This window comes from Felis catus, chromosome B1 (assembly GCF_018350175.1).
Source record: "Felis catus isolate Fca126 chromosome B1, F.catus_Fca126_mat1.0, whole genome shotgun sequence".
Classification (NCBI taxonomy): domain Eukaryota; kingdom Metazoa; phylum Chordata; class Mammalia; order Carnivora; family Felidae; genus Felis; species Felis catus.
The window spans coordinates 83,873,192-83,888,247 of record NC_058371.1 but is presented as its reverse complement, the minus strand read 5'-3'; the positions used below and the strand labels follow the sequence as shown (position 1 = coordinate 83,888,247).

The window sequence follows — 15,056 nt, the reverse complement described above, 5'->3', positions numbered from 1 at the left end:
GCACGAATATAACCTGCCTTTAAAAGTTGTGAACACCCAACTCCCACATTTGTTTCTTTGAAAACACAGTTAGAACCAGGGTTAGTGTGGTACTCATCAGTGCCAGTCACCAAATACACTAAAACCTTGGATTTCAAGTAGCTTGTTCTGCGACTGTTCCTCAAGAGAAACAAACATTTCTAATAAATTTTCACTTGATAAACAAGTGATGTCTTGCAATATGAGTAGTACACATGATACAGAAAGTCACATGATCACAACTGAGCCAATGGTTCTTCTCTCTCTCTCACTGTGGGATTTTGGGTGATTGTCTTCCATGCTCAGATGCTCAGTCTCAGTCCATGGTGTTTGGCAGAAATCAGATTTTTCAGAACATTGGTAGGTGCCTACAACTGGCACTAGTGTATTTTTTGTCACTTCAAAGTACCTGTGGACAGTCCTTTGCTTTTCTATATAAGAGTAAACTTAGAAATGCTTTGCTTCATTCTAGGTCAGTCTGCCTGCTTCCTCTGCTGCCTTATTGCCAGTTACATTAAGTACAGTATATGACAAGAGTTTATTAATACTCTAGAGGACCCTAAATTCTGCTTAGAGAAAACTGTAGCTTGATTACTTTCTTGGAAATGACTTAGAGGGGCTTGCTCATGAACAGGAGCCGCCAGTGGTCAATGAAATTGTGTCCCTGGGGAAGTCCATGGGACTGGAGGTGATTGACATTCAAGAGCTGGTGGAAGACATGGCCAGGAGCTGACCACCAACGAACTGATGGATCTGCATCGTGAGCAACAGCAAGAAGTTGTGGAGGAGATCTCGCCTGCAGAGGAGGAGGAGGAGAAAAAGGTCGAGGGATCCCTCACTTCAAATGAGATCAGGGAGATGTGTAAAATGTGGGAAACAGTGCAACATTTTTTAGAAAAGCACCACCTGAATGAGGCCTTAGCAGTGTGAGCGATGAACCTGTTTAATGACAGTGCAATGTCACATTTCCATGAAATCCTCAAAAGGAGGCAAAAGCAAGTGTCATTGGATAGGTTCCTTGTTAAAGTTGTTTTTGTGAAAACAAAAAGGTCCCACTGAGTCAATAGATAGCAGTGATTTCATTATTGACAGTGAAAGTCACCCTACACAATAACCCTCTTCTCTCGTCTCCCTCACACCAGCCATGAAGGTTTTCCAAGGTAAGTATAGGTTAATTTGTTTATTTTTCTTTATATTTTGTATTTTCTTTACTATTTTGTATTATATTACAGTATTGTAATCATTTTTACATGAATATTTTTGGGTTGTGGAACGAATCATCTGAGTTTCCATTATTTCTTATGAGGAAATTCACTTTGATGTACAAGTGCTTCAGATTACAAGTATGTTTCTGGAACGAATTATGCTCACAAACCAAGGTTTTACTGTATTTCCTTTTTCTCCATTTCTGTGCACACAGTAGGATTACATTTATTAGAATGACATAGACATGAACTTGCTCTGACCAATGAAAGGTTAGAAGTTATGGGTGTCACCTTCGGGTAGATACTTAGACGGCTAGTGAACAATTTTCAAGGTCCCTTTCCCACTGCCACTGATTGGCTTTGCTGCAGATGGTAGAAACTCTACCTTCACCCTGGTCTCCAACTGTAAAGAGTTTCCTCAGCCCCAGCCAATCCACTGTGGACGTGTATCTTGAGTGAGAAACATGCTTTTGTTCTTTTAAGCCCTTAAAAGTTGACATTGTTTATTTCCCTAGCATAACCTAGCTCATCCTGAGTGATCCACATTTGCAAACTCAAGACATCAAAAATAATTTCAAATTTTATATTATGATGCCATATAGTGTATGATGTATATGCATATCCCCATGTATTTATATTTATACATGGGCATCATAGAATAAAAATGATCCAAATACGCAAAGATTATAGAATGTCATCAGATTTCAATTCATTAAAATTCCTTACTGTACATCTCTTTTAAATTTTCTTTTAAACTTTTTAACCTGGGAGAGGAAAACTGTTACATATTTCTGTAATTATCTAAGAGTAAGTATAACACTTGTTGTACTCTTTTTCAGAGGTACAGCACAGTTTACTTGTTACTAGAAACAATACCATTTGCTCTTAAAATACACTGCCTGGGAAATAAGGGTTCATTCTCTAGTGTTTTCCAGTGTAATCCTCATATTAAAATATCTAAAACAACTTCGATTTTCATATATTACCAAAAGAAGCACATATCATCTTGAGGGACTGTACAAACTACACTTACGCACAATTTGTTTAGCATTAGAAATGTCATGAGTCAGTTGATGATTCTACAAACGTCCCTGAGCACCTAGAAACGCATCTTTTGTCTGCTCCTATTGTTTCTTGAGTTAAGTAACAACTCAGAGATAGAAGCTGAGGGAGAGTTCAGTTTACCCACCTACACAGAGCAAGGTAAATCCGTTTTTCTTGCTTCCAGATAAATGTCAACAATTTTCATGTCATTTAAACAAAAACAAATTTCCAAGCAGGCACTCCCTGCACTTCAGGCAATCTGCTACCTATTTCCGCACTCATGGCAGATCTCTAGACTCTTCTTTGGAAGATCTACACATAAATGAGAGTAAAGTATGTAGCAGGAGAGCAAAAGTGAGCAGTCTGCTTTGCCATCGCTGCTATTCTTAATGTATTAATAAGAAATGCAAGGAAAGCAGTCGAACTATACAGCAGCCCTCTCATCCGTAATACAAGGCTAATCACATAACTCACTTTAAGGGATTGTGAGGATAAAATGAGCTAATCCATTCAGATCGACTGGTGCTTAGTGGCTCCACAAATTGTAATTGTTGTTATGGTAGTAATAATAATAATAATAATAATAATAATAATAATAAATAATGATACTTTGCAAGAACATTATTGTTATTATCTAAATCAATAAATTATATGTGCATGGGCATTTCCTAAGTTCAATTCTCAATCATTCTCTTTTTTTCCACTCCATATTTTCCATGGAAATGTCATTCAGTCTCCAGGCTTCAATGATCAATTCTAACAGAAGATTACTACATTTACATACTCCATCCTGATTTGCAGGCTGGTATTTCCAATTCCCTCTAGAATATTTTCAACTAGATGTTCCATCATGTCTCTAAACTCCTTCTGTCTACATCATGTGTCATATCCCCAATCCAGTACTAGCCTTAGACTTGGGTGAGGATGGCCCTTATCTTAGGGCCTGACTTAGATGGGTCTGCTCTTACCCTTCTCTGACTGTTCCCCTCTGCACAGAGCAAGACAGTGTAGGACCAAGAGGTCTCATCGCTATACAGATCTTCCTCAACCTTCAATGACATTGCGTTCTGATAAACCCATCATAAATTGAAAATACCATAAGTCAAAAATGCATTTGGTACACTCAACCTAATGAACCTCATAGCTTAGCCTAGCCTACCCTAAATGTGCTCAGAACACTCATACTAGCTTACAGTTGGGCACAATAATCTATTATAAAGCCTATTTAATAATAAGGCATTATTTCATGTAATTTATTGAACACTGTACTGAAACTGAAAAACAATGACTATATGGGTAAAGAATGGTTGTTAAGTGTATCAGTTTACACTTGTGAGTGTGTGGCCGAGTGGGAGCCAGGGTTCACTGCTGCTGCCCAGTATCATGAGAAAGTATCATACTGTATATCACTATCCCAGGAAAAAAATCAAAATTCAAATTACAATGTTTACTGAATCTGAAGCACTTTTGCACCATCATAAAGTCAAAAGTTGGACCATTGTAAGCTGGGGACTGTCTGTGTAGTTATATCATAATTGTCCTATTTTTTTCAAAAACAAATAAAACTATTATTAACAGATTAATAGTTTAAAATAAGTTTCCCAATTATCTGTATAAGAATTAAACATCCAATACGTTGTTCATGAAAGCTAACAAAGTCTTATATTTAATATTTCTGTAAACAATGCTAGGGGATTTGCTAAATCCCCTTTCTGTATATGCTTTGATAATTAACTGTCCTCCTCCTCTCCATTTTCCACTTCAGAAAACATTTCTGATTTTAACTTCTCAAAATTGGAATGGAACAATTTCTAAGCAGGGAAAAGATAAATGACCATTAATTCAACTGATAATTAACCACCTGAAAATCAACAAAAGACAGTGTCATCATCATTTCCTATCTTTCTACAATTTCAGATTTTATTTTCCTCTTAGTAGAAATTATTATCTTCTGAAATCAAAAGAAGTGGCAGCTGCACATAGAGTAGTGTGCCCTGGCATTTCCAGAACTGAAGTTGCCTCTTCCTCCACTACACCGAACAGCTCCTGTCGGAACTTAACAAATAGAGGCAAAACTATGTGTGATGAGAAGGGCCTGTCCCAACATCTGGAAAATTGGGAACTTCCCTGCCATTATCAATGAACTTGACTCTAAGCAGGCAAAATAACCAAGCCTGAGGGAGTTGCTGTGGCTTTTCTTTTCTGCTTCTGGAAAAGGATCTGCCTGGTCTATTGGACAGGTCACTTAAACTTTTCTAGACTTCATTTTCCTGGTCTCTCAAATGCATAGCCCTCTCACTTCTATAACTCTGCTCCTATATATGTGACCTATCACTTTGTGGGAACTTTAAACATGCTACAAATGACATTTTTAGGAGAAAATGTTCAGTACACTTTTCCTCATTTGCATGTGTGTTATGATTGATTAGACCACCTGATTTAGGGAAACATGATAAATAATAACAACAAAAAACCCCAGCAGCTTATCAGGTAACTCATTTAAATAATGAAATGAAACCTTTGGTACCATTGATCCATTCTTATAGGATAAGTTGTAATCATGGAATCAGATACACGTGGCAACCAGGTCTCTGTAATTTCTAATTACCTTCTATAAAAGTTTTCATTTCAGCTGATAAGTGTGCAGTTTCCAGAATACCTCATGTTCTTCCTTACCTACAATTTTCCAAATATTCTCTTTTACTTCAGAGTTGCTGCATTTGTCTAGAAAACCCCTATACTAGGGTGCTGGGTGGCTCAGCATGGACTTCAGCTCAGGTCATGATCTCACGGTTCCTGAGTTCAAGCCTCGCATTGGGCTGTCGGCTGTCAGTGCGGAGCCTGCTTGAAATCCTCTGTGTCCCTCTCTCTTTCTGCCCTCCCCAGTGATCTTGCAAAAACAAATAAACATTAAAAAAAAAACTTAAAAAAAGAGAAATAAAATCCCTAAACCTACTAGAAGATGCAATCCCATTCTAAGAGCCTACCTTGATCACCTTGATCACTCCCAGAGAGGATTAATTGTTCATATGTTTGTCTATCCTGCTAGACTGTAAGAATCTCTGTATTTTCAAACTTACAGCATTGGGCATACAGATGGAACTTAGTGCAATTTAGTAATACATAATTATTCTTAGTGAAAATATTTTTTAAAACCTCTGTTATTGCTCTTTATTGTAGTTTGACATTTCAGTGCTATTCCACAGAATTTCTAAAGGTTAACTTTTTATCTCCCCTGTGGTTCTGTTATTATGATCTTAAAACTGTGTTGGGCCACAAAAAGTAGACGGCCAAGCATTAGTTCTATCTTATGTATTTGAATTGAGCTGTTGTCTTACCTAATGTGTTTTCTGTGTTGGCCCAAGTATCCAGCACGATGTTTAGCCATACCTGATGGCTTGCTAAAACTTGTATTTTCCCTTGAATCCTCTGTTGATGTTAAAAAATCAAATTGTGATACCCAAAGGTAATCCTTAAAAGAAGGGAAACTGATGTTTATAATGTGTATTCTTATGGATCACAGTAGTCGATAATTAACATCTATAAGATATATTTTATAGAAGTTGGATGCATGTGAAAAAAAATTAGTCTAGAGAATATATTGTGTTTTTCTTAAGTGATTAATTTTGAAAGTATTATTTTAGCTTGATAAATACTACCATGTTGTAAATGCCAACAACCTTCATCATTTACCTAAAGATAGATTTTTATTGAGACCAAATATACTGTTCCAATGTAAAATTTAAGGTAAAAGTCATGAGCCATTTCCTCAATGCTGAAATGAATCTTTAAAAATACCCGATTCAAAAATGGGCAGAGGACCTGAATAGACATTTTTTAAAAAAAAAAGACATATAGATGGCCAAACAGACACATGAAAAGATGCTCAACATCACTAGCCATCAGGAACATGTAAATCAAAAGCACAATGAGATATTACCTTATACCTGTCAGAATGGCTAAAATCAAAAAGACAAGAAATAAATATTGGCAAGGATGAGGAGAAAAAGGAACCCTTATGAACTATTGATGGGAATATAAATTGCACAGCCACTGTGGAAAACAGTATAGAGGTTCCTCAAAAAATTAAACACTGAAATGCCAAATAATTCAATAATTCTATTGTGGGGTATTTACCCATGGAACATGAAAACACTAGTTTAAAAAGATATATATATGGGGCGCCTGGGTGGTGCAGTCGGTTGAGCGTCCGACTTCAGCCGGGTCATGATCTCGCGGTCCGTGAGTTCGAGCCCCGCGTCGGGCTCTGGGCTGATGGCTCAGAGCCTGGAGCCTCTTTCAGATTCTGTGTCTCCCTCTCTCTCTGCCCCTCGCCCGTTCATGCTCTGTCTCTCTCTGTCCCAAAAATAAATAAACGTTGAAAAGAATTTAAAAAAAAAAAAAAGATATATGCACCTCAGTGTTTATTGTAGCATTATTTACAGTAGCCAAGATATGGAAGCAGTTAAGTATTCACTCATAGACAAATGGATAAGAAAAATGTGACATACAGATATAGATATAGAGATATAAAGATATAGACATACAGACATAGATAATAGAATATTACGCAGCCATAAGAAATTATAGGATCTTGTCACTTACAACATGGATGGACCTAGACTGTATTAGGCTAAGTGAAATGAATCAGACTGAAAAAGACTAATACCACAGGATTTCACTTCTATGTAGAATCTAGCAAAACAAAACAAAACAAGTGGGTAAATAAAAACAGGCAGAATCAGACCTATAAACAGAGAAAACAAACTGATGATGGTTGTCAGAGGGAAGAAGAGTGGTGGGATGGGCAAAATGGGTAAAGGGGAGTGCGAGATACAGGCTTCCAGTTATGGAATGAATAAGTCATGGGAATAAAAGGCACACATAGGGAATACATTCAATGATATTGTAAGTGTTGTATGGTGACAGATGGTAGCCACCCTGTGGTGAGCATAGCATAATGTATAGAGAAGTTGAGTCACTATGTCGTACACCTGAAATTAATGTAACACTGTGTGTCAACTATACACAAATTAAAAAATATAAAAAGAAAATACTCCATTGAAATTCTGCTATTACTCCATGAATTTGGTTATGCTAACTCTGGAGAGAGGAGAGAGAAGAAATGAAATAGTATATGTTTCCCACACATGCTGCAGTCATCTTGGACTTAAGTGTAGGTAGTCACCTCCCAGAACACCTCCATGTGAGGTTTGAATGGGACGGATCTGGGAGGAGTGCTCTAGAAATTTGGCCCTCTTTTAATGTAACTTTCTACTGTTGCTTTCCAATTTCCATCTGAAACTACTCCAGTCAATCTCTAATAATTTTCAAGGGGTTTAGTAGACATAAGTTCCAGGAAATAGGGGATGACTATGGTAATTTTGCTTAATTTTTTTTAAATTTTTTTTGATTTTTTAAATTTATTTTTGAGACAGAGAGAGACAGAGCATGAGCAGGGGAGGGGCAGAGAGAGAGGGAGACACAGAATCTGAAGCAGGCTCCAGGCTCCGAGTCATCAGCCCAGAGCCTGACGCGGGGCTCGGACTCACGAGCTATGAGATCATGACCTGAGCTGAAGTCGGACGCCCAACCGACTGAGCCACCCAGGTGCCCTGGTAATTTTGCTTAATTAATGGGACGATAGACGTGATTCATAAATAGCAAGAGAACATTTTCAAACTAAGCAACATGTATATATTCAAACTGAAAGCTACTGAGTCCTGGATGATCAGTAGATACAGATTTCCAGAGATGGGAATGAGGAGTGGGAGAAATAGGGCCTAGGTAGGGAGTGAGAGTGGGCAGACAAGTTTCTTAAAGAGAAGTCGAGGTTATATACCTTTGATGGAGGTTGAGTACATATGTCTAAGATGCTGCCTAAATGCACAACACAGAAGAAAAGCCAGTTCTCAGACAGCAGAGGTTATACATACACACATACACACATATCTACTGTATATAGAAATAGAGACAGAGAGTGAGAGAGAAGAAGGATGAAAAATAACTTATCACATGAACTCCAGAAATACTTAAATTTTTTTTTAATATTTATTTATTCTTGAGAGAGAGAGAGACAAAGTGTGAGTAGTGGACAGGCAGAGAGAGAGGGAGATACAGAATCTGAAGCAGGGTCCAGACTCTGAGCTGTCAGAACAGAGCCTGACACGGGGCTCAAACTGACAAGCTGTGAGATAATGACCTGAGCCGAAGTCAAACACTTAACTGATTGAGCCACCCAGGCGTCCCTAGAAATATCTAATAATAACTCCAAAATTTACATAGAATTTTTCAAATCTTATTTTCAAAAGGTATGCAATAAAAAACTGAAGGAAGCTGAGTGCAGGATGCATACATTCTTATTTCAAGAAAATTAGCATTCCCAATCTTTTTGAAAACTTCCTGTACCTTAAACAACAACAAAACCCTCACCTAAGCTTTGAGGATTCTGCGAAATGATCATCATGAATGACCTTTACAGGACAGGCACTAAAAAGCACAGCTTCGTTTTGATTGCTAATCACCCACCTAAATCCTTATGTAAGTGGCTTCCCTTACTCCTTCTTTGTAAGCATTATTTTTTTAAATATGGAACACATTCAACACCGACTGCTAAATTGGTTAAATCCACGTGGCAAGAAGGGCAGCCAACAATCTGGAGTGTGTTAAAAATGGTAATACATTAAAAATAATTTCTTGCAAACTCAGTGACAGGGCAGAGATTTATAAAAATAATGTTGACATTCTAACTATACTTTAGTAAATTCATCGGGATTATCTGTATGTGAGTGTATATACATATTTAAAAACAGATATAATAGGAACTTACATAACCATGAAGCTACATACTTGAGCTATAATCTTTCAAGCAAACTCACATTTATTTTGCCTAAATATTTGTACACTGGGTATCATAATTTTTTACTATTATACAAAGATGCCTTGAATGAATACGCCAATTGCAGAAAATGTGACTTGTGCCAAGTATTACTTTAAAGAATTTGAAGGGTTCACTTATGGTAAACACCAGAAGTATATAAATCGCACCCTGGTGAAAAAGCTACTTTGAAATTCTAACTAATGTTGAGATGAGTAGTATCTTCGCATGTCCATATTGCAGGGATGGGCATGAAGGTTAAAGAAGGTAAAATACTTTCCCTAGAACTGTTTTAATAAAATAATGTCTCTGTTGAAATAAGACTTCCTTCAACTTAGATACTGTAAGAAGACCTTTATAGCTATGAACCACACATTTTTTACCAGTGGACACAAAAAAAGAGATTCATTAAAAAAAAGAAGAAGAAGACAGAGACAACATTGAAGTATGAAATTCTATGAGCTTGATCCTGGCTCTGTTTAGGCCTCTTTTTCTGTACAGGCATTCTTCATTTTATTGTGTTTCACACTTACTGTGTTTTTTACAAATTGTGACATCCCTGCCTCAAGCAAGTCTATTGGTCCCTTGTGTCCAATAGCATTTGCTCACTTTGTGTCTCTATGTCACATTCTGGTAATTAACCTGATATTTCAAATTTTTTCATTATTATAATATTTGTCATGGTGATCTCTAATCCGTGGTCTTTGATGTTAATACTCTAATTGTTTTAAGGCTCTGCAAACCCCATTCATATAAGACCACAAAAAACTGGGAAGTGTTGTGTGTGTTCTGACTAGTCTACTGACTAGCAATTTTGTATCATTCTCTCTTTTTTGAGGCCTCCCTGTTCCCTAAGACACAAGGGTATTAAAACCAGGCCAATTAATAACCCTGCAATGGCCTCTAAGTGTTCAAGTGGCAAGAAAAGTCACCCGTCTCTCACTTCAAATGAAAAGCTAGCAATGATTATGTTTAGTGAGGAAGGTATGCCCAAAAGCCAAGACAGGCTGAAAGCTTGGGCTCTTGAACCAGTTAGCCAAGTTGTGAGTACAAAGGAAAAGTTCTTGAAGGAAATTAAAAGTGCTACTCTAGTGAGCACACGATTGACAAGAAAGTGAAACGGACTAATTGCTGACATGGAAAACGCCTGAATGGTCTGGACAGTAGATCATACCAGCCATAACATTCTCTTAAGCCAAAGCTTAATCCAGAGCAAGTCTCTCCGCCCCTTTAGTTCTATTAAGGCTGAGAGAGGTGAGAAAGCGGCAGAAAAAAAAAGTCAGAAGCTAGTAGACGTTGGTTCATGAGGTTTCAGAAAAGAAGCCATCTCCATAACATCAAAGTGCAAGATGAAGGAAGCAGTAAGTGCTGATGTAGAAGCTGCAGCAAGTTCTCCAGAAGATTCAACTAAGATAATTCATGAAAGTGACTACATTAAAACAAGTGATTTTCAATATAGATGAAACAGCCTTATACTAGAAGAAGATGCCATTGAAGATCTTCACAGCTAGAGAGAAGTCAACCCCTAGCCTCAAAGCTTCAAAGGACTGGCTGACTCTCTTGTTAGGAGCTAATGCAGCTGATCACTTTTAGTTAAAGCCAATGCTTATCCACCATTCCAAAAATGCTAGGGCCCTTCCGAATTTTGCTAAATCTACTCTGTCTGTGCTCTATAAATAGAATAGCAAAGTCTGGATGACAGCACATCTGTTTACTGCATACCTTAAGCCCACTATTGAAACCAGCTTGTCAGAGAAAAAGATTACCTTCAAAATATTACTGCTTGTTGACAATATACCTGGCCACCCCAAAGCTCTGACGGAGGTGTACAATGAGATAAATGTTGGCTTCATGGCTGCTAACACAACATCTATTCTGCATCCATGGATCAGGGGGTCATTTCAACCAACCGTCAAGTCTTACTATTTAATAAAATACATTTCGTGAGGCTAAGCTGCCATAAATGGTGATTCCTCTGATCTGGGAAAAGTCAGTTAAAAACTTTCTAGAAAGGATTCATCATTTCAGATTCCATTAAGAACACTCATGATTCATGGGAAGAGGTTAAAATATCAACATAATAGAATTTTGGAAGAAGTTAATTCCAACCCTCATGGATTTCTTTGAGGGATTCAGGACTCCAGAAGTAACTCAGATGTGTGGAAACAGCAAGGGAACTAGAGTTAGAAGTAGAGCCTGAAGAGGTGACTGAATTGCTGCAATCTTATGATAAAATGTTAACAGATGAGGAGTTGCTTCTTACAGATGAGCAAAGAAAGTAGTTTCTTGAGATAGAATCTACATCTGGTGAAGATGCTGTGAAGAATGTTGAAATGACAACAAATGATTGAGAATATTTTACAAACTTAGTCGATAAAGCAGTGACAGGGTTTGAGAAAACGGATTCCAATTTTGAAAGAAATTCTATTGTGGGTAAGTGTTATCAAACAGCATCATATACTACAGAAGAATCTACCATGAAAGGAAGAGTCAATTCAGCTGCAAACTTCATTGCTGTCTTATTTTAAGAAATTACCACAGTTATCTAGACCTTCAGCAACCACCACCCTGAGCAGTCAGCAGCCATCAGCATCAAAGCAAGACCCTCCACCAGCAAAAAGATTACAACTCACTGAAAGCTCAGATAATGGTTAGAATTTTTTATAAAAAGTATTTTTAATCAAAGTATGTACATTTTTTAGACATAGTGCTATTGTACATTTAATAGACTGCACTGTAGTGTATATGTAACTTTTATATGCACTAGGAAACAAAGACAAATCATTTGACCCGGTTTATTACAGTATTTGCTTTATTGCAGTGGTGTGGAACAGAACCTGAATTATCTCCAAGATCTGCCTATATGTGGGGAAAAAAAAGAAGTTCAAGTCTCCTTCCCCTGCCAACTCTCTCTCTCTCACTCTTTCCCTCTCTCTCATGCACATGCACATACACACACACACACACACACACACACACACACACACACACATATCACCCTGAGGAGACATTCATTTGTTAATCATAACTCTAAGTTGTAGACCAGAGTTCTTCCTTCTTTCACAAACCAGAAAGTATGGATTATCTCCAGGTTGAGAATACAAGACCTGCTTTGGGCCACTCACGCCACCTGCTAGATGTTTGCTATACTTGTCACCCAGGTACCTGAGTGTCTGGGGAAGTCATAAAACAGCTGGATGACATTTATTTTGCATATCTACATGACAATTTAACAACAAAAAAAACCCTTTCCTGACTGAAGCAGAACATGTTTCAAAGTATATTTGAATGAGGAATGTTCCCAGACAGAAAAATACTGCCTTTAAAGATTTATCTGTATTAAATCAACAAATCTGTCAATGAGGTCAGTTATAACAGCTGATCAACTCAATAGAAGTCACAGTAGTTAAGCTCAAGTTGAGCTTGACCAGCCAGTTCAATCAAAATATTTGATCAATAGTCTGGTAAAGAACACAATTTAAATTACTGCTGCCTCCTTCCCCTTGCCTTAATTTATTCCTTCTCTCACTGTGTCTTGCTGAAGTGAGAATAAAATCTTCATTACTTACTATGTACCCATGAGTCTCAAAGCTTCTTCCATGTTTCTCCCCCTAAGGTTACCTGGGAGGGCCTGGTAAGCAGGATACTGGCCAAAATGAATAAATTCCCACACCATTCCCCAGTTCCAACACTCATTTTTCCTTTTGAATCTGTTCTATATTTTGTGCTTCTGTGTAAGGTATTTGGTTAAAGAGGCCTTTGGGGGTAAGGGGGACTCTGACCAGGAGAGGAGGGCTATGCATTTGTGATAAAATGAATTAGTATGTTTTAGATAACTTATAAATACTAATATAATACATAAAAGGAAAAAAAATTACTAATCTTTTAATGAAATGATTGATTCCAGAAAGGAAGTATTGACTATGAAAGTAAAATGTCTGTTTTGGATCCTGGATTCACTTTCATCCCCTTCCTATGTTCTGCACCTCATCAGAAACATTGAGCATAATAGCAAACATCTAAACTTCTCAACCCCCTTCTTCTGATCCTCTGGATGCAGTTTAGTTCCCACTAAGGAGATGTCTCATCCTGAGACCTAGAGAATACAAGGAAGACAGTAACACTGAGAGGGGTGGATGAGCTCCAGCAAATGCAGGTGGCTGTGGCAGTTGGACCCCATGTTTTCACTTGCTTGGTGTACGTGGGGACAATGTGACTTTGGCAGCAGTGTGGCTGTGGTAGCAGCAGTTCCTGACCACTGGAGTCTGGAGTGGTGTAAAAACTTTGATGCCAAAAGTCATGTGGTGGCGTCCTCACTTCTAGTCCTCCAATTTGTTAGAGTTTTCATAAACAGTTAATCTTTATACTAAACCCATTTTTGCCTCAAGTACCTAGTGTTGTTTCTGTCTCCTGCACTGAACCCTAACTGATAAAGTGCCACTATCTAGGAAAAATAATGTGTACTATGTAAGCATTTTTGATGATATTGAAATTGTGTTTACAGAGAGTAAATGCTAATGTTGATATCTCTATTCTCTTGCTTCTCTCCTGTATCATCTCTATTTTCATCTTGTGCCAAACACAGATCTAAGCATCGCTTTAAATTCTCTAAATGAAAGATCTTTTTCTCCCCACCTTTCCTTACTTTCCACCCTGCTCCCCCCCCACCCCGTCCCACTCAGGCACTCCATAAGCCACTCTTTGGGCATTCTTCTTAGACTTTTCTAACTTTCAAAGACTTCCTGCAGTTGTGCCCTCACCTAATATTTTCCTTCTTTGTCCTGCGTTAAGTCTTTATCAGGCCTTCTCATTCCTCCAATACCTAATAATCTTCCTGGAAAGTCAGTTTTCTCTCTTCTCTACCATTCAGAATCATTCACTGTCCCAGCTTCTACCCTCAACTTGAATAAGCAAATTCATCCCAATAATCCATATAAAACAAAAGGAAATCTTTAGAACTTCGAAGTTTTTCTTGTTTTGTTTGTTTCTCAGTATGCGCTCAGCATCTTACTCTTTGTCTCAAATAACTTGTCTGATTTTTTTCTTCTAAGTAAGTGTAATCCTCTTCCTAAGCAGAGTTCTGTCAAAAACAACAACAAAAACTTCCCTTCATTATAGCAGAAATAAATAGCTGACTATCCAAGAATTGTTCTTCTCTTTCATAGCATAGTGCTGTTGATGGCAAGTAGTGCCCAGACAGGGGTGACATTTCCTAGTCCCCTTTTACTTAGTTTGGCCTTATGACAAGTTTTAGCTAAGAGATGTAAGACAAAGAGATCCATGAGCTAAGGTGCTTATGTATGTATTATGCCTTCCCTACATTCCTTTCTCCTTCTAAGATGACCCTGAAGGCCATGTGTTGAAGACAAATGCATCACAGGTTGAAGGTGATAGTACCTCTGAATGACTATGTGGAGGAGAGTTCTCACCATCTGTGCCTGCCTATTGCATTAGGCAGTGACATGAACAGGTGATAAACTTTTAATGTGTTAAGACACAAGGGGTTCAGGTAGGGGGGTTATTTGTTAAAGCAATTAGCCTTATCATAACTAATTCAAGAACAACTTTTAATTTCAGTACCTACCTAATTAACCTGAATATATGCTGCTAGCCTTTACTAAAGAGGCTAAGTCAACGCTAATCACAATGTTACTAAAACTTGTTCAGAGACGGACTGTTGAATAAGTAGATATGCTGAGGAAAGTGCTATCCTTTATCAAAATAAGCTTATTTTCTTAAATAGAATTTAATTTTTTTTTACTACCGTATACCTCAGGTTTTTAAATACTAGTATTTTATATGAATCTACAATAAAGCAAATGATCTGGATATTCTTACTTCTCAGAGAAATGTATCTTTTGAATTAGAACCCAGTTTGGGAGATAATGAGATCTTAGCTTAGGGTTTTCTTG

At 37.6% G+C, this 15,056-nt stretch overlaps 1 protein-coding gene across 6 annotated transcripts in view; it reads right to left on the bottom strand.

Moving 5' to 3' along the window:
- INPP4B (inositol polyphosphate-4-phosphatase type II B) overlaps positions 1 to 15,056 on the bottom strand; it is a 764,537-nt gene that overhangs the window by 459,047 nt on the left and 290,434 nt on the right. The window lies entirely within an intron of this gene.